Source organism: Gopherus evgoodei, chromosome 9 (genome assembly GCF_007399415.2).
Source record: "Gopherus evgoodei ecotype Sinaloan lineage chromosome 9, rGopEvg1_v1.p, whole genome shotgun sequence".
Classification (NCBI taxonomy): Eukaryota; Metazoa; Chordata; order Testudines; family Testudinidae; genus Gopherus; species Gopherus evgoodei.
The window spans coordinates 103,188,131-103,216,012 of record NC_044330.1 but is presented as its reverse complement, the minus strand read 5'-3'; the positions used below and the strand labels follow the sequence as shown (position 1 = coordinate 103,216,012).

General features: G+C 40.7%; 1 pseudogene; it reads left to right on the top strand.

The window, feature by feature from the left end:
* Positions 1–53: 53 nt before the first annotated feature.
* Positions 54–27,776, top strand: LOC115657038 (annotated as a pseudogene).
* The last annotated feature ends 106 nt before the right edge of the window (positions 27,777–27,882 follow it).

The window sequence follows — 27,882 nt, the reverse complement described above, 5'->3', positions numbered from 1 at the left end:
TTCACAAGTGTCTTAATTACCTTTAAATAATTGTGAAGTTCTCTACTCAGTCAACAGGTATGAATCTTTAACATTTCTGTCTTGCTAGCTACAAGCATATGGATAAAAACAACTTAAATTGTGGAGGTCCCTCTATGGAGATTCCTGGTGAATTCATGAACAAACTGGAACTGATCTACACTTATTCTGTGAAATTTGAGGTAGGCATATTCATATTTTTGTAACCAGTCCCCTGAATTGTTTGGATCCAGGTTCTTTCTGGCAGTTATATTTGTCTAGTGTAAACATTTGCACTATTTTAACAGTTTTACGAATATTAGTTTTATGAATAACAGTGATCCAAATTTTGGTAGTAGGAGAACCTTAAAGTGAGTGTATTTTTAGTCCTTTCCAGCTGAGTTTCTGTCCTATCTGATTTGAAAGTGCCTTCATTATAGTTTTATCCAGGCTCTTGCAAGCACTAAATTAACTACTTGATAAAGAGAGAGATTGTTTTCAAAGACTATCAGTCCTTATTTCACTTAATACAGCACAGGGCAATAGCCAATCATACTTTCCAATGTGTCTTCCCCGCTATCTGAAAAGTAACCTCCTATCCTCACATCCTAGTTTCAGTTTCCCTGTTGTTTCAAAACTTGTTGCCTCTGTTCAGTCTATCCTAAAAATATGGCAATTAGGGTTTGTTTTTGTGATATAAGACACCTGTCTACTAGGAATTGGACTGAGAGCACTAGTTCATTTGGTGAAGGCAATCATACAGCTGTCATATAATAGCTTTAATTTCCTACCCAGTTGAAGTTGACTTGAACCTGTAATTTTGAAGTGCAATGCTCTATAACCTATTACTTTTCCCTTGAGTCATCCAGTCCTCCTTAGATTCTTTGATTTTACTACTTGGATGAGCTTGCTGTCCATTAACATTTGTGTTTAAATTTTTAGGCTGAATTGGAATTGTAACATCAGTTTTTTTCAGTAATTTACAAAATGTGTTGCGAATTTGTGTTCGCTCAGCAAAAGAGCAGATAATTGCTGCTAGTTCAGACATTTCCAGCAGATGTCACTATGTACAACTTAAATATCAGGTACACTTAAAATTGACTATCTGCAGTTTGCTGTCTTAAGCTTTACTTTTAAATTGCCTTTTGACTATATTTAATTTTCAAAAAGTAATAAATCAGTAAAGCCAATAGTAGGTGTTTATGGATCCAGGACACTTTTAAAAAGCAAGCTAAGCCCATTTCTTATACAGTAATGAGCTTTGATCTGTTATTGCTCCTGTGTTGTTTTAGTTTGGCCACTGTTTTGTTAGTCTGATCTTGCAGCCTGCACACTGAGCCCACGTCCAGACTAACCCGCGGCATTGGCGGGTTAAAATCGATTGCTCGGGATCGATATATCGCGTCTAGTCTGGACGCGATGTATCGATCCCCGAGCGCGCTTACATCGATTCCGGAACACCATCAACCCGAACGGAGTTCCGGAATCGACACGGAGAGTCGCGGACATCGATGCCGAGCCGTCCAGACTGGTGAGTACCTCGATTTTAGAAATTCGACTTCAGCTACGTTATTCACGTAGCTGAAGTTGCGTATCTAAAATCGATTTTAATACCCTAGTCTGGACGTGGCCTGAGAAGACAGAAATCTGCACTCTGTTCTACAGTAGCTGACTTTTGATTGCGAGGCTGTGAAGGACTGACATATTGGGCCATTTAGAAATGCTAGGCTTTCACACCTGTGCATGTGCAAAAATATGCACATTTGTGCCCTTGCTGTTTGCATACAGCACATACAAAAGTTCAGTTGGAGGCAAAAATAATGAATAATACAGTTTTCTGAAAATCTGATCCAGTGAATCATGATCTATTTAACAAATTGTGGGATGGTAACTTCACGGAATATCTTGATGAACTCACATGAAGAAGTGACTTCAATCTTGTGTTGTACAATTTACTCTGAAGAACACTGATCAATATAAACTGTGCCCAGAAACATTACACACAAATCAAAAAGTTACAGAGAAGGACAAAGTCATAAAATAAAGGTTTCAGAGTAGCAGCCGTCTTAGCCCACGTCCAGACTAACCTGCGGCATCGGCGGGTTAAAATCGATTGCTCGGGGATTGATATATCGCGTCTAGTCTGGACGCGATGTATCGATCCCCGAGCGCGCTTACATCGATTCCGGAACTCCATCAACCCGAACAGAGTTCCGGAATCGACACGGAGAGCCATGGACATCGATGCCGCGCCGTCCAGGCTGGTGAGTACCTCGATTTTAGAAATTCGACTTCAGCTACGTTATTCACGTAGCTGAAGTTGCGTATCTAAAATCGATTTTAATACCCTAGTCTGGACGTGGCCTTAGTCTGTATCAGCAAAAAGAACGAGGAGTCCTTGTGGCACTTTAACGACAGGTTCCAGAGTAGCAGCTGTGTTAGTCTGTATCCGCAAAAAGAGCAGGAGTGCCACAAGTACTCCTGTTCTTTTTGTGGCACTTTAGAGACTAACAAATGTATTTGGGCATAAGCTTTTATGGGCTAAAACCCACTTCATCAGATGAATAAAATAAAGCTGTCAGATGAGACTGAAGAGTATAAGGCGGGGAAAAGACCTGTATCTAAGGTGAAGATTGGAGGCAAGTGAGTATGCATACTCGCTAACTTTAGGAAGTGGCATCAAAACCTTTACTCCTGCAAAGCCATTTTTAAAATTGGTTTGGGTTTTTTTGTTTACAGGAAAATGATATCAAGTGAGCTTCCAGATGGGACTACATTTTGGAGTCTATGCCACATACCAGCATTCAGTGGTTTAGGTAAAATTTTTAATTTATGGAATGAATAAATAATCTTGCTGTGAAGCACAAAGATCTTCTTCAGTTTTCAGGATATGTAACTCTTACATGTACAATGAAGTCTGTTAGTTTCCAAGCAAATGAACTTCCTTGTTTCAATATGTGAAACAACTTTTATCGGTCTTGGATCTCTTGGGAGCACTAAAGTATTGTATGTCACCAAAGGAATGTGCCATTAGTATCCAAAAGTAAAGTAAAAACATAGAGGTTGCTTTATCATCTTGTTCCATGGAACTTCTGGGAGGTTACTGCATATCAGTTTTCTTACCATTACCATCTGGTTTGCTCTGATAACCTTTATTTGACAATCTGTATGAATAGGTTGGTTTTTGTTTTTAAAATTAGCTGCTGCTTTTAAATACAAAATATATGGTCAGTGAAGATTTTATGCTATATATATATATATACTGTACATGAAATAATCTAATATTTTATATGAAACTAATTTGTTTAATGGAATTACATGGATTTTATACAGATGAAATACAATGAAATCTATTTGACAGAAATAGGTGGGCTTGAGATTCTCTAGCATTCTCTGCCCTTAGGCAGAAGGGCTTCACAGGGGTTTTACTATTTGTTTATTTTATGGTATTACGTTATATTGTAATTTCTTTCATATGTAGGAAAACATTAAAATTAAAACATCTGACAGAACAATTTAAACAAAAACTTGGTATCTAAACATATGCTACAGACTTCAGATGTGCACATATGTATGTATTGTATGTGTATGTATTGTAGTCTCTCTAAAAAGAATGGAAGGCCATTAATGACTATTAGCCAGGATGGGTAAGGAATGGTGTCCCTAGCCTCTGTTTGTCAGAGGGTGGTGATGGATAGCAGGAGACAGATCGCTTGATCGTTACCTGTTAGGTTGACTCCCTCTGGGGCACCTGGCATTGGCCACTGTTGGTAGACAGGATACTGGGCTGGATGGACCTTTGGTCTGACCCAGTATAGCCATTCTTATGTTCTTATGTGATTGTCAGTTTGAATTTTTCTCTATGTACAGTAGAATGAATTCCCCCGTAATTGTTCTCTTCTTGTCTGGCTTGGTGGCTATGATGAAACTGAGGACTCTTCATAAAGATATTGCAGAAGATACAACCAGATTGATTCTCCTGTGAGTAGAACTCTTATGGCTTTTAGATGAGCTTATTTTCTAGGAAGAATAATCTATTAACTACAGTTTTGAAGCCATCTAGGGATTGGTATAAGTAATGAAGCAAAAGTCTGGAGTATGTAAACGTATCTGCTGTTTAAGAGTATTAAGAGGCCTTACTAAAATTATCAGTTTCTTCAAATAAGGGAGTACTTGATATAAATATGATTAAGAGGTTCAGTTTCCCACCTCGATTTGACAAACTTTTAATGTGGAAGGACAAACCTTAGGGGTAAGAAAAGGTGAGGTGTGAGTGACGCTCAGATATTTCAGAGAACTTAATGTTGAGTGCCTGTGCACATACTTGGATGCTTGTGAGGGACACTAATAAGTAAATTCGTCAAGCGATGGCTACAAAGGGAAGCTGAACATTTCTATACTGCAGTAGTTAGGTTTCTGTGAATCCACTGTAATGGCAAAAATCAATATCTTTATACTGCTCTTATTGGTTAAATGTATCAACTTGAAGTGAATTTGATACAATTTTGTAACTAGAAGACTTTTCTCCTGGAGGAGAATTTATGATGATACTGACTTTGGCAGCATCTCGTCCACGTTATACTTTAATAATCATGTTCTCTGTTACCTAACTGTGGATCTATGGTTTCTGCTTCCCTGCTGACATAACATTTGCTGTAAAACGGTCTTCTGTACGCATTAAAAGAAAAATCCCACGTCTAGCATACTCCCAGCTCTTGAGAGCAGTTTATTAACAACAAGGCGGACACAAAGCTCCTCACACTAGGGAGATGATGAAATGATCCAGAGGAAATGAAGAGATGTCATTGTCAGTCATGCAGTTCTGTTTCCCTTCCTTCCCACCTCTTTTCTGTCAATGTTTGATTTTGGGACCAGACACCCCAGGGAAATATTAACTGATTACAGTTAGGCTGGAGGATGGATAGGAAACCCAGCACTCTCTGACTGAATGGTGCACGGGTATTTGGGAAAGGCCATGTTTGTGGGAAACCACCAGTTTTTCAAAGTTGGCTGCTGCTTAGTTCCTCCAGACTGGTATTCCCTAAAACTCAGAGACTACATTAGTTTATTTAGCAACTCGATTGCAACATAGTGAAGAACACTATGGTCCCACCTCAGGAATTAACAGGCAAGATATTTGGAGCAGAGGGAGACCAAATTTGCACTTATGAAGTAAAGCAAAATAAACCACCCCATCATTCCTTACCATTATCGTTATTGAGCCTGATATTCTTTGAGATAAATATTTAAACCAAGGTAAACTGCTGTATTCCAAGTGGAATTAAATGGAATACTTTGTTTTGCTTTACATTTACATTTGTTTTATGAGGATCTTTGTTAATTACAGTGTTTGTTTCTCTGTCACTCTCAAAGGCAAGTATTCTCATGATAAATCTTGCCTTTTTTTCCCCAGTAAACCATGAGGGGATTGTAAAATCAATGATGTCAAGTATCAGAGGGTAGCCGAGTTAGTCTGGATCTGTAAAAGCAGCAAAGAATCCTGTGGCACCTTATAGACTGACAGACGTTTTGGAGCATGAGCTTTCGTGGGTGAATACCCACTTCCTCAGATGCATGTAATGGAAATATCCAGGGGCAGGTATATATATGTGTGCTAGCAAGCAAGCTAGAGATAACGAGGTCAGTTCAATCAGGGAGGATGAGGCCCTGTTCTAGCAGTTGAGGTGTGAAAACCAAGAGAGGAGAAACTGGTTCTGTAATTGGCAAGCCATTCACAGTCTTTGTTCAATCCTGAGCTGATGGTGTCAAATTTGCAGATGAACTGAAGCTCAGCAGTTTCTCTTTGAAGTCTGGTCCTGAAGTTTTTTTGCTGCAGGATGGCCACCTTAAGGTCTGCTATAGTGTGGCCAGGGAGGTTGAAGTGCTCTCCTACAGGTTTTTGTATATTGCCATTCCTAATGTCTGATTTGTGTCCATTTATCCTTTTCCGTAGAGACTGTCCAGTTTGGCCGATGTACATAGCAGAAGGGCATTGCTGGCATATGATGGCGTATATTACATTGGTGGATGTGCAGGTGAATGAACCAGTGATGGGGTGGCTGATCTGGTTAGGTCCTGTGATGGTGTCGCTGGTGTAGATATGTGGGCAGAGTTGGCATCGAGGTTTGTTGCATGGATTGGTTCCTGAGCTAGAGTTATTATGGTGTGGTGTGCAGTTACTGGTGAGAATATGTTTCAGGTTGGCAGGTTGTCTGTGGGCAAGGATTGGCCTGCCACCCAAGGCCTGTGAAAGTGTGGGATCATTGTCCAGGATGGGTTGTAGATCCTTGATGATGCGTTGGAGGGGTTTTAGCTGGGGGCTGTATGTGATGGCCAGTGGAGTCCTGTTGGTTTCTCTCTTGGGTTTGTCTTGCAGTAGGAGGCTTCTGGGTACACGTCTGGCTCTGTTGATCTGTTTCCTTATTTCCTCATGCGGGTATTGTAGTTTTGAGAATGCTTGGTGGAGATTTTGTAGGTGTTGGTCTCTGTCTGAGGGGTTAGAGCAGATGCGGTTGTACCTCAGTGCTTGGCTGTAGACAATGGATCGTGTGATGTGCCCGGGATGGAAGCTGGAGGCATGAAGGTAGGCATAGCGGTCGGTGGGTTTTCGATATAGGGTGGTGTTAATGTGACCATCACTTATTTGCACCGTGGTATCAAGAAAGTGGACCTCCCGTGTAGATTGGTCCAGGCTGAGGTTGATGGTGGGGTGGAAGCTGTTGAAATCATGGTGGAATTTTTCCAGAGTCTCCTTCCCATGGGTCCAGATGATGAAGATGTCATCAATGTAGCGTAGATAGAGAAGGAGTGTGAGTGGACGAGAGCTGAGGAAGCGTTGTTCCAGGTCGGCCATGAAGATATTGGCATATTGTGGGGCCATGCGGGTGCCCATAGCAGTGCCACTGATCTGGAGATATATATTGTCATCAAATTTGAAATAGTTGTGTGTAAGTATAAAGGCACAGAGCTCAGCAGCCAGTTGTGCTGTGGCATCATCAGGGATAGTGTTCCTGACAGCTTGTATTCCATCTGTGTGTGGGATGTTTGTGTAGAGAGCCTCTACATCCATGGTGGCTAGGATGGTGTTTTCTGGGCGGTCACCAATGCATTGTAGTTTCCTCAGGAAATCAGTGGTGTCGCGGAGATAGCTGGGAGTGCTGGTGGCATAGGGTCTGAGTAGAGAGTCCATATATCCAGACAGTCCTTCAGTGAGAGTGCCAATGCCCGAGATGATGGGGCGTCCAGGATTTCCGGGTTTGTGGATCTTGGGTAGTAGATAGAATAACCCTGGTCGGGGCTCTAGGGCTATGTTGATTTCTTCTGGTGTTAGTGTAGGGAGTGTCCTGAGTAGATGCTGCAGTTTCTTAGTGTATTCCTCAGTGGGATCTGAGGGAAGTGGCCTGTAGAATTTGGTATTGGAGAGTTGTCTGGCTGCCTCCTTTTGATAGTCAGACCTGTTCATGATGACAACGGCACCTCCTTTATCAGCCTCTTTGATGATAATGTCAGGGTGGTTTCTGAGGCTGTGGATGGCATTGCGTTCTGCACGGCTTAGGTTGTGAGGCAAGCGATGTTGTTGTTCCACGATTTCTGCCTGTGCATGCCGGCGGAAGCATTCAATGTATAGGTCCAGGCTGTCATTTCGACCCTCAGGAGGAGTCCATGTGGAGTTCTTTTTCTTGTGCTGTTGGTGGGAGGGCACCCGTGTATCAGTGCACTGTTCAGTGTTGTCCTGGAAGTATTCTTTGAGTCGGAGACGGCGAAAGTAGGCTTCCAGATTGCCACAGAACTGTATCATGTTGGTGGGGGTGGCAGGGCAGAAAGAGAGTCCCCGAGATAGGACAGACTTTTCTTCTGGGCTGAGTGTGTAGTTGGATAGATTGACGATATTGCTGGGTGGGTTAGGGGTACCACTGTTGTGGCCCCATGTGGCAGGTAGGAGTTTAGACAGCTTACAGTCCTTTTTTCCTTTGAAGAGAGGTGAAGTGAGTAATGTAGATCTCCTGTCTTATTCTAGTGAAGTCCGTTTGTATAGAAGTTTGGTTATTAATGAGAGTCTCATTTATTAATGGGGCCACCATGAGAGTCTCATTAATAACCAAACTTCTATACAAACGGACTTCACTAGAATAAGACAGGAGATCTACATTACTTATTCTAGTGAAGTCCGTTTGTATAGAAGTTTGGTTATTAATGAGACTCTCATGGTGGCCCCATTAATAAATGAGACTCTCATTAATAACCAAACTTCTATACAAACCATGGTGGCCCTCATTAATAAAGTTTGGTTATTAATGAGTGTCCTGAGTAGATGCTGTAGTTTCTTAGTGTATTCCTCAGTGGGATCTGAGGGAAGTGGCCTGTAGAATTTGGTATTGGAGAGTCTCATTAATGAGAGTCTCATTTATTAATGGGGCCACCATGAGAGTCTCATTAATAACCAAACTTTTATACAAACGGACTTCACTAGAATAAGTAATGTAGATCTCCTGTCTTATTCTAGTGAAGTCCGTTTGTATAGAAGTTTGGTTATTAATGAGACTCTCATGGTGGCCCCATTAATAAATGAGACTCTCATTAATAACCAAACTTCTATACAAACGGACTTCACTAGAATAAGATCCCACTGAGGAATACACTAAGAAACTACAGCATCTACTCAGGACACTCCCTACACTAACACCAGAAGAAATCAACATAGCCCTAGAGCCCCGACCAGGGTTATTCTATCTACTACCCAAGATCCACAAACCCGGAAATCCTGGACGCCCCATCATCTCGGGCATTGGCACTCTCACTGAAGGACTGTCTGGATATATGGACTCTCTACTCAGACCCTATGCCACCAGCACTCCCAGCTATCTCCGCGACACCACTGATTTCCTGAGGAAACTACAATGCATTGGTGACCGCCCAGAAAACACCATCCTAGCCACCATGGATGTAGAGGCTCTCTACACAAACATCCCACACACAGATGGAATACAAGCTGTCAGGAACACTATCCCTGATGATGCCACAGCACAACTGGCTGCTGAGCTCTGTGCCTTTATACTTACACACAACTATTTCAAATTTGATGACAATATATATCTCCAGATCAGTGGCACTGCTATGGGCACCCGCATGGCCCCACAATATGCCAATATCTTCATGGCCGACCTGGAACAACGCTTCCTCAGCTCTCGTCCACTCACACCCCTTCTCTATCTACGCTACATTGATGACATCTTCATCATCTGGACCCATGGGAAGGAGGACTCTGGAAAAATTCCACCATGGATTTCAACAGCTTCCACCCCACCATCAACCTCAGCCTGGACCAATCTACACGGGAGGTCCACTTTCTTGATACCACGGTGCAAATAAGTGATGGTCACATTAACACCACCCTATATCGAAAACCCACCGACCGCTATGCCTACCTTCATGCCTCCAGCTTCCATCCCGGGCACATCACACGATCCATTGTCTACAGCCAAGCACTGAGGTTACAACCGCATCTGCTCTAACCCCTCAGACAGAGACCAACACCTACAAATCTCCACCAAGCATTCTCAAAACTACAATACCCGCATGAGGAAATAAGGAAACAGATCAACAGAGCCAGACGTGTACCCAGAAGCCTCCTACTGCAAGACAACCCAAGAGAGAAACCAACAGGACTCCACTGGCCATCACATACAGCCCCCAGCTAAAACCCCTCCAACGCATCATCAAGGATCTACAACCCATCCTGGACAATGATCCCACACTTTCACAGGCCTTGGGTGGCAGGCCAATCCTTGCCCACAGACAACCTGCCAACCTGAAACATATTCTCACCAGTAACTGCACACCACACCATAATAACTCTAGCTCAGGAACCAATCCATGCAACAAACCTCGATGCCAACTCTGCCGCATATCTACACCAGCGACACCATCACAGGACCTAACCAGATCAGCCACCCCATCATGGTTCATTCACCTGCACATCCACCAATGTAATATACGCCATCATATGCCAGCAATGCCCTTCTGCTATGTACATCGGCCAAACTGGACAGTCTCTACGGAAAAGGATAAATGGACACAAATCAGACATTAGGAATGGCAATATACAAAAACCTGTAGGAGAGCACTTCAACCTCCCTGGCCACACTATAGCAGACCTTAAGGTGGCCATCCTGCAGCAAAAAAACTTCAGGACCAGACTTCAAAGAGAAACTGCTGAGCTTCAGTTCATCTGCAAATTTGACACCATCAGCTCAGGATTGAACAAAGACTGTGAATGGCTTGCCAATTACAGAACCAGTTTCTCCTCTCTTGGTTTTCACACCTCAACTGCTAGAACAGGGCCTCATCCTCCCTGATTGAACTGACCTCGTTATCTCTAGCTTGCTTGCTAGCACACATATATATACCTGCCCCTGGATATTTCCATTACATGCATCTGAGGAAGTGGGTATTCACCCACGAAAGCTCATGCTCCAAAACGTCTGTTAGTCTATAAGGTGCCACAGGATTCTTTGCTAAAATCAATGAGTGATTAATCAATACAATTAGTCTGTCTTTGGAGCCAAACTTAAATTTAATCAAACTTTGAAAGCATGTTTCACGTCTTGCTTGTATTAATTCACTGCTGAATTATGTGTATTTAATAAAGATGTTGCTATTATGCAGGAAGATGCCCAAGAGGAATTTGGTTGGAAGTTGGTTCATGAAGATGTATTTAGACTTCCAAGGAAAGGAATGCTGTTATTCATCTTCTTGGGTCAAGGAACACACATTTTCATTAACATTTATTACTCGATGTAAGTAGCATTAGATTTATGAAAATTACTTACTTCAGTAATATAGCTCCTTGTGAAACTGAATATCTTAAAATAGTACAAAGATATGATGTTGGGGGGCGTATTTTGTTTTTTATGTATTGTGTCCCATGGCTGAAGAGAGATTTGCTTGTAACAATAAGTTCATCCTAAGATTAGCTCATGGTAGCCCTCCTATCGTGTTCACTCTGATATTGTGTCATAAACAGATAGTTAAGGGTTAATGTCTCTTTTACCTGAAAGGGTTAGCAAACAGGGAACCAAACACCTGACCAGGGGACCAATCAGGAGACAAGATACTTTCAAATCTTGGTGGAGGGAAGCCTTTGTTTGTGTTTTTTGGGTTTTGCTTTGTTCTCTCTGGGCTCTGAGAGTGACCACACGTACCTACAGGCTCTCTAATCTTCTATTCCAATTTTGTGAGTACAAAGGTAGAAAGGCGGTATAGTCTTTTTATTTGTTTTCCTTTATTTGCAAATGTGTAGTTTGCTGGAAGTATTTTAAATTGTATTTTGCTGTGGGGGAGGCTTCTTTCTAGTTTCTATAGGCTGACAGACCCTGTAACTTTTTACCATCTAAATTGCAGAGATAAACTTTTACTTTTTTTTCTTTCTTTTTATTAAAAGCTTTGCTTTAAGACCTGTCTGATTTTTTTCTCCTAGTTAAGGCTCAAAGGAACTGAGTCTGTGTACACCAGGGAATTGGTGGGGAGAAGGGAAAGAGAGCAGGGGGGAGAAGGGAAAAGTGGATTTCCTCTTTGTTTTAGATTCACAGAGTTTGAATCTGGATTGCCTCTGGGTGAAGGGAAAAGAGGAGGGGGGAAGGTATCATTCCTCTCTGTGTGGTGATTCAAGGAGTTTGAATCACGGTGATCTCCTAGTGTACCCAGGGCGGAAAGGAGCTGGGAGGAAGAAAGGAGGGAGAAGGGAAATGGTTTATTCCCCTTTGTTGTGAGACTCAAGGAATTTGGGTCTTGGGGTCGCCAGGGAAGGTTTTGGGGGAGACCAGAGTTTATCAGGCACTCTACTCTAAGTCCTAATTGGTGGCAGCACTACAGGATCTAAGCTAGTAATTAAGCTTAGGGGAATTCATGCTAGTACCCATATTTTGGATGCTAAGGTTCAGAATTGGGAATTATATTATGACATATGGTTTGTGGTATCTTGAATGGTGAGTTTTGCCAGCACTGAATGAATTTGGTAGAAGGAACATGTTCATTAGAAAAGAGCTATTTAAAAATATTAATAGACAATGAGCTGTGGTGGGAAGGGAAGGGTTGGCAAAGTACAGTACCATCAAGAGAGTGTTTGCTAAAACATACCATGTAACGTTTTTTGTGATAGTAGCTCTTCATGTTCCCTGGGTATGTTTATAGCCAATTAAAGGTCTTCCAAATAAGTGGCCTTATTGCTAAAAAATCCTAAAGATTAGAGACAATTATCTGTCACGAGGGCTTTAAAATAATTACCACTATTTATGAATTAGTGGGGAAACAATATTGCATGAATAGAGAATGAAATAGACTACAAGTGAATATTCATAAACTTTTAGTTTTATGAACTACCTAAAAATATTTAATTATCTTCTGATTTTACGCTGCCAGTGAGAAAATTCCCCCCCCCCCGAATTGTCTTTGTTGATTTCTTCATTATGAATCTTATTCTTTGGGTGAAGGGATCGCCAGCTGCCATCCCTTTTGGTTGCTATCCTGGCAATGTGGTTTGGAATTTCTGTCCCATTGACCTTGATTGGTGCATATTTTGGATTAAAAGAAAAGGTAGTTTTTGAGTACATTCTTTAAGTGCATCTTATCTGCCACTCACTTATTCATGCAGCATTAGTGTGTTAACTGTCAACATCAAAACAACAAAATTTGGCTAAGATGCAAATGGCTGTCCATTCTGAAATGAACTGTTTTCCAACTTCTGATCTTTTTGTATGGTAGACAAGAATACAAACTGATTTTCAAAATATTTTTCTGGCCATTTGGAGTCTCTCTTTTAAGAACACAAACTTATTGATGTTCCTCTTGTCTATGCAGTTTGTGAGCTACAGACCTCTGAATTGTTAACACATCTAGAAAAAAATCAGTGATTCCATCAAAAACTAAATAAAGACCTCTCCCTCCTGCTTGTTGAAATTTGCTAGGTCACCACTGAAATGGAGTGTCTAAAAATAACTGTTTGTTGGTTTGTGCATTAGTTTGTAATCTTTAGAGATGTGGTGTAGCTCAGTGGCATGTGGAACAGTTTATGGATGAATATAATGAGAGAGTTAAACATCAAGTTCCTAGGAGCTGATATTAGGAAAAAATCATCTAAAGTGTCTTTGATTCCCTTTGACACTTTCATATCTTAACTGTCAATAACATAGTAACAAGGTATTTGTCTTTTTAAAATTGTATTAATTTCTCTCTAAGCCTATTGAACACCCAGTTCGTACAAACCAGATTCCTTGTCAGATCCTGGAGCAGTCATTTTTCATAAAGTCGTTTCTGGGTATCATCATGGGCGGCCTCTTGCCATTTGGTTGTATTTTTATTTAGCTTTTTTTCATTCTAAACAGTATTTGTTGAGTATTGTATGTTTACTTGATAGGCAGGCTGGGCTGTCAGCTCAAGCTTGGTATAACAAACCAAAAAATTTACATGTACATGGAGAACCCCCAACTGTGGAGTCAGAAAAATCCACAAACTCCTAAGATTGATGGTCTTGCTGAAGACTTTTCAGAATTCTCCAGAATCTAAGCATATAATATGTACAATTAAAATAAAAATGTCTTGCCCTTATTGAGAACTTTAAGACAATACATTTATTTTGCATTTTGTCTGGAACCAGAAAGATCAAAAGAAAAGCACTAATCTGAAAGCATTAGCATAATTGGCCTTATACATTAGCTTGTCATGGTATAACAGGACTTAATGTGTTGCAGGACTCCATTAAAATTTGATAGACCCTTGACACTGTTAAAGCACTGTGGTGGTCTTGCATGATCAGGAGAACAAAACTGTTTTCAACTGTGTTTCTGAACGAGGCCAAGACCTTGGATGTCACAGGGCTGCAACAAAATTCAGGAACATAGTTAAAATGCAGTTTGTTTTAGTCTTGCATATAAGTATTTGACCAGTGTAGCTATTCATAGTGCAGACATAACCAAAATGTTAAACTTAGCATTTGATTGTCATATGAAAAATACCTAATGTGCTAGATTATTTTGGTCCAATGTACACTTCATATCCTGATATTACATCCACTCAGAAGGATGTTCTACAGGAATAAGACTGCAAGGTTTAAATGTAGAGAAAGTAAAATATATTGTTGGGCACTTATTCACCTTTTACCAGTAGTCCTCAACTGGGGTCTTGATTGTGGTAATAGGAGACACGTTTGAAAAATGTAGGCAGTTTCCAGACAGACACCTTTTATATTGGCCTTTCTAGTTATATAGTTAAAAATACTAAACACCATTACAGGCAGAATGAGGGAAAATTCAGGAGGGATACATTAGGAGATTGTCAGTATTCCCTTTTTCTCAAATCCCTTAAATTGTAGTAGTTGCATCCTTTTAATGATTACATTTGAGTTAATGCTTCTTCCCTCATCTCATGAACAAGATGATATTTATGCACTTGGTAGGAAAGGGTGCATTTTTGTATGGTCAAACATTTAGATGACCCTTGGACTGGAGTAAGAATGATTTGTCTAGGGGTAGGAGTCTGGGAGCGGAGGAGCAACTGTTAGAAGGTGTAACATGCTGAAATAAGACAGCTGGAGGACTAATTGCAGCAATGTGAAGAAGGTAGATGTTAAGCTGAAGAGCAGCACAAGAGAGAGGCCCTGAGATTTGAAATCAGGATAGCACTTTACTAGTGAGAAGAGTCCTTGACAGAAAGGTGGGGGAAAGGAATGATTTCCCTGGCCTATGTAGTCAGGGTCTAATTGTTTTACAAAACTATGCTATAGCTTTGAAGTGCCCTTCCCCTTTAACAATGAAATTGTGGAAGCAGCGTATTTACTCATGAAGGTAGAGGGATAGCAGGTACAGGCTGAACATTTATAGGAGTATGTCAACAATGCAGACAAAGCCTGTTCTGTTTTCTGATTACTTATTTCTTAGGTATGTAACACAAAAAAGAGTGAACACTAATTTGACACAGATTTCTTTTGTGTGTTTTAGGTCCCATCAAATGTACTACATGTTTGGTTTCCTGTTCTTAGTGTTTATAATTCTTCTTATTACGTGTTCTGAGGCTACAGTCTTGCGGTGCTATTTCCATCTATGTGCAGAGGTAAATGAACATATTATTCTGATGCATATATCATGACAGCATAATGCATAGCTAGCTGGGACATGTCAGAGTGAAGTTTGCAAGGATGCCTATGCAGGGCCAGCTCTGCAAAGTGCTGGACACTATGGACACTGTGGGTGTATTGTCAGGATTCTGTATATCGATTGTATGTACCTTTGGCCTGGTTATATTGTTGGCCTAAGATTTGTAATATATACAAGTTAAATTTTCAAAAACAATTTTTGCCTTGTCACTGCAGCTGCAGCTAGCAGTGCAAGCGCTTGTTTTATGCCCCGGAATGGTCCTGTAATAGTAGAGGAGCCACAGAACAAGAGGTATACTTTTTAATGTTATGAACAGCTTGACTGAAGGCAACTGTTGGGCATAACATGTCAGTGCTCAGCTTTGGAGGCTGTATAAAAGGGGGAGAGATGTTGTTTTCAAATTGACCGCGAGTGAGGTATTTGTAGTGTATGGATTCAGTAATTTTGTCCCTTCTGAAAAGGAGTATTTAAAAAAATTTCTAGCAATCTCCAACAAAATAATTCTTGTGGTTTAAAGAAATTAAAATCAGATTCAAAGCTAACACTTTCGCAAAAAAATGGACACTTGCAAATTCTCAGCTATACGTAGTTAAAATAACAGTAAAAGAATGAAGTCCCATTTGTGAATGTCGGGGATCTCTCTTATCCCAGATGGCTCACGTTTTATTGTTCGACCGCAAAGAGACAGGCAACGACCAGCAAGAATCCCACTATCAAGTTCTTTATTGTAGCATGCCATACAACAGAGAACTGCCCATCTCACTCCATACAGAACCAGCCCCCCTTCACAAATTCAAACGGCTTTTTATTAGCTATTCTGTCACCTCATCACTTACGTTGTGTCATCACTGTACCTTCCCAGCATTTGTTCTCAGCATACAAAATAAAGAACAATTGTTACTTCTTGATAACGTCATGCTTAGTACAAAAAAGAATACATGTTACTTTAAAAAGTGTCTGTAAGCATTTTTCTTTCCCAGCCTCTTCAAGCATTCTCTTATCTAGCAAGGTCACACCGATGTCTGTGCTGGTCTGTCTACCCCAGCCAGTAAATTAACCAGTAGGCCTTGCTATGTTATTGCTAAGCCGAACTGGGGTGCTAAGCAGAACTAGGCCAGAACCACACTCATCATGCATATTCCCTGTAAATCATGAGCTGAGGTTTCAGATACACTGGCCACAGCATAACTTAGTTATATTGCAGCTTCCGTACCAGATTTGGGTAACTTTGTTTGCCACCTAACATAGGTATGCTCCTATCCCTTCCCTCACCAAGGGGTGTGTATGTTGGCAGTCTTTTGAAGATTTGGTCCTCAGCCATACTGTGTTCATTTCCATTTTTGAGTACTTTAGTTGTACTGTGTTGTTAAACTACTACCGTGTTGACTCTTGTGGCTGCATCTCTGCGGTGGATATTTGTACCCTATATATGTAAACTTGCAAGGTGCTTTGGGATCCTTGAGAATGAACGCTGCTACATGCCTGTAAAATTGTTGTCTTAATGGATTAATAGTTACTTGCTAACACATTACCCTATGTAAATACAAGCTTAGTTTTCTTCTGAAAATATATAATTCTGCAACTTCTTAAAATCTAAAAAACAAAACAAACAAATTACAATTTAGTCCCCAGCACATTCTGCTGAGACTTTGTAGACTGAAGAGACATTTGCTGTAGTTCCCCAGTGTCTACAGTTACCAGAAAAACCCTAAATACAGTAAAAAGAACAGGAGTACTTGTGGCACCTTAGAGACTAACAAATTTATTTGAGCATAAGCTTTCGTGGGCTACAGCCCACTTTTTCGGATGCATGGAATGGAACATATATTGAGGAGATATATATACATATACAGAGAGCATGAAAAGGTGGGAGTTGCCCTACCAACTCTAAAAGGCCAATTAAGTAAGGAAAAAAAATAACTTTTGAAGTGATAATCAGGATAGCTCAATACAGACAGTTTGATAAGAAGTGTGAGAATACTTATAAGGGGAGATAGATTCAATGTTTATAATGGCTCAGCCATTCCCAGTCCCTATTTAAACCTCAGGTGATTGTATCTAGTTTGCATATCAATTCCAGCTCAGCAGTTTCTCCTTGGAGTCTGTTTTTTAAGCTTTCTGTTGCAAAATTGTCACCCGCAGGTCTGTCATTGAATGACCAGAAAGGTTGAAGTGTTCTCCTACTGGTTTTTGAGTGTTATGATTCCTGATGTCAGACTTGTGTCCATTAATTCTTTTGCTTAGAGACTGTCTGGTTTGGTCAATGTACATGGCAGAGGGACATTGCTGGCACATGATGGCATATATCACATTGGTAGATGTGCAGATGAATGAGCCCCTGATGGTATGGCTGATGTGATTAGATCCTATGATGGTGTCACTTGAATAGATATGTGGACAGAGTTGGCATCGGGCTTTGTTGCAAGGGTAGGTTCCTGGGTTAGTGTTTTTGTTCAGTGATGTGTGGTTGCTGATGATCTCTCACAGATCTTGGGGGACAGAGCTGTCCTCGCTTACAGACAACCCCCCAACCTGAAGCAAATACTCACCAGCAACCACACATCACTGAACAATTTTGCAACAGAAAAGCTTCAAAAACAGACTTCAAGGAGAAACTGCTGAGCTGGAATTGATATGCAAACTAGATACAGTCACCTGAGGTTTAAATAGGGACTGGGAATGGCTGAGCCATTACAAACATTGAATCTATCTCCCTTTGTAAGTATTCTCACACTTCTTATCAAACTGTCTGTACTGAGCTATCTTGATTATCACTTCAAAAGTTATTTTTTTCCCTTACTTAATTGGCCTCTTAGAGTTTGTAGGGCAACTCCCACCTTTTCATGCTCTCTGTATGTGTATAAATATCGCCTCAATATATGTTCCATTTCATGCATCCGAAGAAGTGGGCTGTAGCCCACAAAAGCTTATGCTCAAATAAATTTGTTAGTCTCTAAGGTGCCACAAGTACTCCTGTTCTTTTTGCAGATGCAGACTAACACGGCTGCTACTCTGAAACCTAAATACAATCTGAATCGTGGATAACATAATTTCACATTCATAGTTGAAACATCCTGACAGAATTGACTTTGAGAAAGAAATAGCAACTGGAAAAGCATAATTTTAATAAAATCAGTTTAAGCAACACTGTGAGTGTAAAAATATGCCAAGAATTAATTTAATATTTCATAGACTTGTAAATGATTATTTCCTTTGAAATAATAAAAGTGCAGTTTTAGTCTGAATTTCTTCCTGAAATGGTTTATTATTTCTTTCAGGATTATCATTGGTGGTGGAGATCGTTCTTAACGAGCAGCTTTACAGCCGTTTATCTTTTTATTTTTGCAGTTCATTACTTCTCTAAACTCCAAATAACGGGAACTGCTAGTACCATGTTATACTTCGGGTATACTATGATCATGGTTTTGATATTTTTCCTTTTTACAGGTAAGTGCAGCATTATCGGTGAAATTCAGTGCAATGGTTTCAGGACTTCTGGGTTGCTGTTTTCTGATCATTATAGCCAGAGTCAAGTTAACACTTGTTTGGAAGAAACCAGCAATTTTGATATTAAACATGGTTTGAGTCTGCTGCTACCATTATTCACTCACCCAACAATATGCACACTAGGGACATAACAGTATAGATAATGTATTGTTCCTGACTTGAAGATCTACAATCTAATTTGCAATGATACATTTCTAACTTAAGTTTCCTTGATTATTGAATTGTAGTGTAACATGGACCTAAGAACATTATAGATTTACATTTTCAAAGTGCCCTTGACAGAAAAGCTTTTATATTGGAAATTCCTTAGGAAGTCACAAAATGAAAGGAATGCTGATTGCTGATCATATATAGTGAATATAAATGAAAGATGAGAAACAGAGACTAAAAATGAGAATGGCCTTTGCTAGAAGGATGAATGTGGGACTGGAAGATTTAATCCTGACACGCTGACACTAACTGTTGCAAGTCGCTCAACATCTTGCTGTGTGTTCACGGTGTGTAAAGTGGGGCTAACACATACCTAATTAATCCTTACAACAGATCATATTTGTAGAGGTTTTGAAAATGTAAAGTGATCTGAATGCTAAATATAACTATTACTGAACGTAAAGGTTTTAAACTGCAAATATTACACGCAGTGTATAGGGACTGGACATTTGTATTTTCAACTTCTTTAACTTGATAATGAATGCAAGATGTCCAAATATTCACATGGTAGTGAACTGGTACTGAGTATGTGATAGAAACCGAATACCCAGAGAAGTCAGATACTTGAAATGCCAGCTGGTAAAGCAGATGCGATGTTGCATAACTTGCATATGCAAAGAAGAAAAGAGGGGTTAGGAATCTGTTGAACAAATCTTGCCCAACTCTCCCCCCCCACCCAAAAAAAAAAAAAGTTTGGGCAGGAGTTGCACGTCTTGGGAGTTCTGAACCTAGTGAAATGAGGCAAATGGGGACGGCTGCACGTTGTTAGACAGAGTGTGGACACTTGCAGCACTGTGCTGTTGAAATGCAGGCAGGACTGTGGTCTACTAGGATGTACTTTTCTCATATCTTCTGATGTAATTATACTTGGAGCATAATGTGAGGAACAGGATTTTTTCCAGAACTAGATGTTAGCTTTCTGGTAGAGTATGAAGAATGTATGAATTTTATTGATCACGTCATCAGCTCTTTTCCCCAGCCCCACAGAAAAGGCCAGGGGTTGTGAGGTCCAGGTTCGGCAGAAAGGTCTTTAGTGCTGCAGTGAGTCAGCAAGCACTTGGCTAATCCAAGAAACCTCCTTCTCCGCTGATGTTCAATGGGTGCATGCTATGGAGACTTCTAGCTGGTTATTCACTTCAGGCTTCCTCATTTGTTCAAGAGAAGGGTCTAAATCTGGCCTCTTGTGACTGTGGCTGTAACTTTCAGCACTTAGAAAGGCAGGATGGCTCAGTGATTAGGGTGCAAGTCTGGGACTTCAGAGACATGGCTTCTATTCCCTGCTGTGCCATAGACTTCTTTTGTAACCTTGGACAATTTACTAAGGGCCGATCTACTCTAAAGCTGTAAGTTGACCTAAGTTATGCTACTTCAGTTATGTACGTTTCATAGCTGAAGTCGATGTAACTTAGGTCGACTTACAGAAGTTTCTACACTGCGCTGTGTTGACGGGAGACACTCTCCCACCAACTTTGCGGATCTTCACCAGACCCACTATATCGACACCGCTGCATCAATCGCAGCCATGCCGAGTTTATCCATAAGTGTAGACAAGCTTGAAGTCTCTGTGCCTCAGTTCTCCCTCTGTAAAATGGAGAGAACGCTTTTCTATCTCACAAGTGTGTGTGTGTGTGTGTGTGTGTGTGTGTGTGTGTGTGAGGATAAACACATTAAAGATCATGAGGTGCTCAGGTACTGCAGTGATGGGGTCTTATAATAACACAGCATGCATATATAAATCTACAGAGAAGAGTTGGCAACTCATTTGGCATGCGTCACCATTTCAAGACACATACAATTATTTTTTTTAAAAAGCCACAATTATTCAAACTTCTGGGGAGATTCTTGGGAGCAAGTGATAGGCTAATAAAAGTCCTTTCTTAGATTCCCCCATCTCTTCTTGGCAGATCCTCATTTCCATTCAGTTAATAAGTAAAAAAATTAAATAAAAATAAATATTTTGGCCGCTTAGGGTTGCTTACAGCACCAGTCTCTTCTCTGCTGCTGCCCTGTCCCCACTTCTCTAGTGTCATTATGTTTGCTGAGATTAGTTCATTTGAGCTTGTTGGTATTTATTGCTTGTCATATGCTAATTGTGGAGAGAAGTGGATTTGGAGCCTGGCTACTTTCTAGTGTGACTTCAATGCTGTTGGAGAGAAGCAATTTTTGCTTGCTCAAATTTGGATTTGCTGCCATCCTTGTGTAAGCAGAGTCAGGATGAGCTCTACCCTGACATCTGATGGAAAGAATTTCAGAGAGTGTATTTGCATAGGCACGCCTACCTCATCCCATGCTGCCGAGCTGTGGGACTGCTTTGTGACAGAAATTACTCAACCTCAGTTGAGTGGTACTTGCTAAACAAGGGACATGGGTTCCAAAACCTAGTGAATTGAGAGAGGCTGGGGACAGGTATCTGTGCCTGGTGGTGCAGTCTCCTTGTGGAGCCAGAAGCACCAGTTCCACCCCCTTCTCTCTCCACTGTGGAATGTCAGAGTTGATTTTTTTTATTCCCTCAAGAATCTAAATACAGGTTACTGAGCTGAACTCACTTTGGGCTAATGGTGCACTAGCACTGGGGCTCCCCTACTAAGAGCTGAGATCACTAAGAGTTGAAATCACTAAAGAGCTGAAATTACTGAGCTGAGAGCACTGAGTACTGTGCTAACTAGTGGGGGAGCCTGAAGCTATACTGTGGAACAGAGCAGCTGGTGGAGTGGAGCAGTTGTGGGGACGGCTGGAGCGGATCACAGGACAGCTGGTGGCAGCGGAGCGGCTGACAGAGTGTAGCTGTGGGACGAGTGGAGCGGCCCACAGAGCGAGCGGAGCTGAGCAGTTTGCAGGGAGAACTGGAGCAGCTCATGGAGCAGAGCAGCTGGTGGAGCGGAGCAGTTTCTGAGGACGGCTGGAGGAGCAGAGTGGAGCGGCTGGTAAAGCGGAGCAGTTCGTGGAGAAGGCGGAAGCAGAACCCACAGAGAGGCAGGGCAGTTGGACCCGGACCATGTAAGGTGCCCCTTTCTACGCAGGCTGGGGGGAGGGACCTCTACAGATAAACTCTCAAACTCTGGGGTGGCATTGACCAGAGACTTTTGGGTTGTTGGACTTTGGGGTGATTGGACTTAAAACCCTAAGGGGAAAAAGGACAGTGCCAAACGTACTTGGAGGTGGGTTTTTGTTTATGGTTTGTGTTATAACCCTGTTTGTGGTGTTTCTCCAATGGGATACCGCATTGATTCCTTCCTTTATTAAAAAGATTTTGCTACACTCAGACTCCGTGCTTGCGAGAGGGGAAGTATTGCCTCCTAGAGGCGCCCAAGGGGGTGTGGTATGTGAGTGTCCCAGGTCACTGGGTGGGGGCTCGAGCCGGTTATGCATTGTGTTACTGAAACAGAACCCCTGGATACTGAACCTGGCCCTTGTTGCTGCCAACTCAGAGGGGCAGAAGGGTTACACTTGAATCTATGATTAAGACCTCAGTAAGGTACCTTTTATTCTGAGGAAACCTGAAGACAAGTGGTGAAAAGGTAAATGGTGATGAATGGAGAATGAGATGCCAGGTAGGAGTTGCCACAATTTTAACAAGATGAACATTCAGCGGGATAAAACTTCACACACTGTAGACTTCCAGATAGAGAGCCATACTTCGAAATGTGGCGTCTGAAATTACTCATGCAAACCAGGCATCTCCTATAGAATTACCCTAACATTCATAAGCAAGTGGCTCCAAGAGTAATTTTGGGGCTTGACCTGAAAATTTGGCCCAGAAAGTTTCATACTGAAGAGGAAAAGATCTTTTTTTGAACCTGTTTTGTTTGCAGAAAATTGCATCTTGTTCATGCTCAGGCTCACATCTTTATAATAATCTTTCATTATCTTGGTGCTGCAAGATGTAGAGTTCACACAGTTCTACCTTACACGTGGCATTTCACTTAGAATCTCAAAGCGCAAGTGGTAGAATTATAGAGAAAATGCCTTGTGTATGTAGAGGGTTATTTTAAACTGTGACTACTGATGTTAATTTGTAGTATCCTATTGCTGATGAGCTGCAAGACAGTGATAGATAACTCCTTGTTAGCTCTAAAAGACATCTACCTGCTTATTGAAAACCTCTGCAAATATTTATATTCACTTAACATAGATCTAGAATTATAGAAATGTAGGAGTGGAAGGGAGCTTGATAGATCATTTAGTCCAGTCTTTTGCACTGAGGCAGGACTAGGTATATATGGCCAAATCGCACACAACTGTCTCTAGGCAGTTTTTCTTTTATTTTCCTGGGCACTGTAAAAGTTGGTGGGTTTTTTCTTACTATTTAAGCCCTGCAGCTGAGAGGGGAAGAAAGCCTGATCTTTTTTATGTCTGAAACTGGTTGAATGACCATCTGAGGTAACTAAACAGCACTGTGCATGCATTTCAGAGCAAAGTGAGCCAAATACCCTGTGTAAATTATGTTTAATGATGTTAGCTACCATGTATTTGCTATATTTCTTCTTTCTCATTATTTACACCCTACTGAAGTCTGTCTCTTCTTCCCTTTTCATTGGGGGTGAGTGGGGGAGGCTGTGGATTGTATCTGCAGTTTGGAGTCTCTTAAAATTGCAAATGAGAAGGATTTAATTCTTTGAATTTTAAATTATTAGAAAGCAAACATGGAATGTGGCATGTTGCCAGTTAAACCCCTTGCTTAAATCCTGGCAAAACAGAGAAGCTCCAGATGTCTGTTGTAATTTGCAAAAAAGAAATCTATAGTTAAAACCATTTTAATTATTTTTAAACTAAAGCAATATGTTAACGTGTGTCTAGGTTAGCTGCTACTCTGCCAATTTCAAGTTAGAAGACGTAAATTGATAGAATTAAAAATATTCTTTTCACCTATAAAATGATTATTTAAATTGCCATTGCAGCTGCTGAAATGGTACTAAGAACTTCAGATGTGTTGATCCTGGAGTCCGTGATGGGGAGACCTGAAAAACTACAATAATGTGTAATTCTGTTTTCACATGTTAACTTTTATAAACCACATTAATAGTAGCACTACTTTCTATAACCATTTCATGAAGAAATCACTGTGGAATCATATTATTTTAGGAAGTGACTATTTTCTAAATTCTGTACTTGGTAATTTACCATTAATTAGCAATTCAGAGTTGAGTCATTGATAACATTCAAAACAGAATGTTAGTTTATCCTTTCTAATTAGTTTAACAATCTATGCTTTGGGTGGATAGTAAACTACTATACCGAGACCATCCAACCAAGGTTAGAGGAGTTTTGTTTGATTTATCATGACTTTTCCTTAGTAGCACCCACTTTGTAAATTAAACTGTAATATGGGCCCAATCCTGCCAACACTTCTGAATGTGATTAAAGTTACTGACATGAGTTAACGAATTGCTCACGTGAGTACATATCCTCACGTGCATAACTATTTGCAGGAGTGGGACCTTGACCTGTTCCAGTTATGTAAGCAATAGGTATCTTGTTTTACTATATTTGAAAATGTTTTTACACCACAGTAGCTGAAATCCAATATAAAAGTCATCATTAACAATTCGTATATCATATGGCATCATGGTGTGATATTTTGGTCTCCACAAAAGAGATCATAGTGAATAGCCAAGTAGGAGCTGAATGCTGAGGATAAACAAATACTTGGGAATATTTAAAATAATGACTGTTACCAGTATATAATCAAGCTGGCCAAATCTAACAATTATTGTGTACATCAAAACAGACACTTTTAACTGGTGATAGTTATGATTACATGGATTTTATGCTTGAGGACAAAAAATGGTTAAGTTTAGTTAAAGCATGTTGCTTTATAGTGACCTCTGTTTTTGAACATCACTTTCACTTGTGAGTTAATGCCATGTTCAAAATTGAGTTTTGATCTTCTGCGTAGATTGCGTTTAGAATCTGAGATTCTGAAGCACCCACCACTGAGCAGTGATTGAAACCAGTATGATACAAAGAGCTTTTAAGGTACATATGAAGTATCAGCCAAGTGCTGATATTTGCTTTCTTACATTCTGTTCGTGCTCTGAATGTTTTTTCTTCACTAAACAATAAAGCTAGAAGAGCCGAGGTAGAATAGGACAGTCTGCTTGGACGTGTTTTGGAATTATTTGGTGCAGTAATTGTGTTTTTAATATTGAAGTGAAATTAAAGAAATAGTTTACTAATAACTTGATGTTACCCAGTTAAATCCTAGCTTATGGTATTCTTTCCAAATACACCGAAAGAAAGCTATTGCTAAGTGCTATTATGTATTACTGCCTAAAGTGTTTAGAAGCCGAGGACAAAAAATCAAGCGAGCTGAATTGTTGGCTCTTTCTGGTATATTGGTCGTATTTTGCCTCTTGGGGTAGGGATGTAACTTGAGACTATCAGTTTCATGAATTTTAAATAACTATCATAAAAAAACAAGCTTACATTTACACTTCTGGAGAATCAGAGAGAAGATACATAATGGTTTGCAGTGAGCTGATGCTTTCATTTCTATGGATGAGCTCTAAGGGCTTATCAGGGAAAGTTAGAATCTTAAAGTAATTGTGAAGGACATTCCTTTGAAGATAGCTCTACCAAAAAAAGTAATTTCTTAAATGCATGTCCACCTAAATCCATATTCATATTCATATCTTTGGCAGGCAGCTTGGGAACACTTAAACTAAAATAAAAAATATAAAAAGCTGCAATGGTAATGCTTGATTCTAGAACAAATCAAGGCCTTACAAGGATGTCAGGGGAGTGTATGTAGGGATTTGGATTTTTCACAATATTATGGGGCAAAGAGAAGTGCATATCAAAGCTGAATCCCTATCCCTATTGTGGAATAACAGTAGAGTGCTAACAGAATTTTTTTCAGAAAGTAAGTTATATTTCCTCTCTGAATCAGTGATGTTTACTAATTAACATCCACAGTGAGTAGAATCCACAATGAGAAGAGTTTGTGGGTTTTCCTGTTCTGTGTTCCATCTGATATTTCACTTGAGACTGAAAGCCTTCTTGCAGTCTGATAACTAAATAGCCAGTCATATGAATGTGTAACTTGAATCAGTAGACACTGTACAGATTCTTTCAGAAAATTCTGATTTGCTTTTGACCATGCTTTGTGAAAGAAACTGAAGTAGCTTTGAATGGTAACAGATTAGACCATTATAAACAAATAACCTTGTTGGGTTTTTTGGTAAACATAAACATGTTTTTGAATTGGGCATCATGTTATAAGTATACATGCCTTGTATCAATTTTAGTAATACTGTCCTCTCTGCAGGAAAGGGTGTCCTGTTTAACAAGCTGGTTCAGATATTTACTGGAATTATATTTTAAATAAAGCAACAAAGGGTAGCAATCTAGGCAAGATTTCAGTTGAGAGAAACTGCTATCAGCTGTGTGCTTGTATTTCAAAACTGGCTTTCATGAGAGAGGTGCTCAGAGGAAAGAGAATCTGAAAATGCCAGTGCTGACTTGTCTGACTGCATCAGTGTCTCACCAGTGTGCCACGCTAGCTGATAACATTTCAAACAATGGCAGTTGGGCACCTAACTCCTTTGGGAGCCTCTGAAAATCCCAGCCTTCTTGTTCATCATATTGAAATAAATGATATAGCTAAAGCTGCAGCCTTTAAAATAGCCTTTAAAATAACTGTTTCCTTCACTTGTGTTCACCTCACCCAGGTGTTACTTGGTTTGTATTTTAATCTTAACTGGTTGGTCAGTGCCAATATCATAGAATTGCTTACATGGGACACCATCCTAATCTAACATTTTATACCCATTTATCACTTCTGTGTATTACTACACCAGGTGCTGGACAGGGAAGAATTGGGCCCACTCTGCTCAGTCAGTCAGTCATACACCGCAGCTTAGTGCAGTGGCCTTCACAATACAGGGCTCTGGGATGGGGGTGCAGGCTCCGGACTGGGGCCAGGGATGAGGGGTTTGGGGTGCAGGAAGGGGCTCCTGGTTTGGGGGGGCTCAGGGCTGGGGCAGCGGATTGGGGAACAGCATTGAGGTGCGGGCTTACCTCTGGCGGCTCCCAGTCAGCGACGCAGTTGCGGTGCAGAGGAAGGCTCCCGTCTGCAGGCACTGCTCCCCCTGGTTCCCGGGCAGTTGGAGTGCAGAGATGGTGCTCGGGGCAGGGCAGCATGTGGAGCTCCATGGCCCTCTCATGTATGAGCCATACCTGCTGCTGGCTGCTTCTGGGGCATAGTGCGGTGTCGGAATAGGTAGGGACTAGTCTGCCTTAGCCCGGCAGCACTGCCGACGGGACTTTTAATGGCCCGGTTGGTGGTGCTGACCAGTCGCCATGACCCAGTCCCTTCCATTTCACGATCCAGTTCTGGGTCGTGAACGGTTTGAAAACCACTGGACTAGACCACATGGCATTGCAGAAGTGTATGATCTAAAGACAGTGTATAATTTTAGCTGGACATGGCCTTTGCATATGTATACATTGTACGTGTAGTATACAGTTGAGGAAATTAACTACTAGCTGATTTAGAGTATCCATGTGGCTGCTAATGACAGATTTATGTAATTTTATAACTATTCAGTTTTTTAGGGGCACATCATGCAAGCAATCCTAAAAAATCTTTTAGCTTTGAAACTGATAATTAGTCCAGGGTAAATGTGCATTGTTAAAAGTTAAAAAGTGCACATTTATTTCTGGGCAGGTAACTGGAGGATAATGGGATATTTTGCCCTGCTGGATTTGCCTGCCACTAGACTTGCTCCAAGAGCATGTATGAAAGATAAACTAACTATTTTAACAATATTCTTGTTTTAGGGACGATTGGATTTTTTGCCTGCTTCTGGTTTGTTAGTAAGATTTACAGTGTTGTGAAAGAGGACTGAAGAATTTCAAAGTGTCTTTGGATCTTATCTCCCTTGCTGTGATATATTTTTACCATGTATTGAGAAACCTATTGCTCAGTTATTTTAAAAGGTAAAAGCTGAACCACAACCTGTATGGCACAAAATACAGGCTATATGGATGGAAATAGCAGCACGGGAAAATGTTTACACCA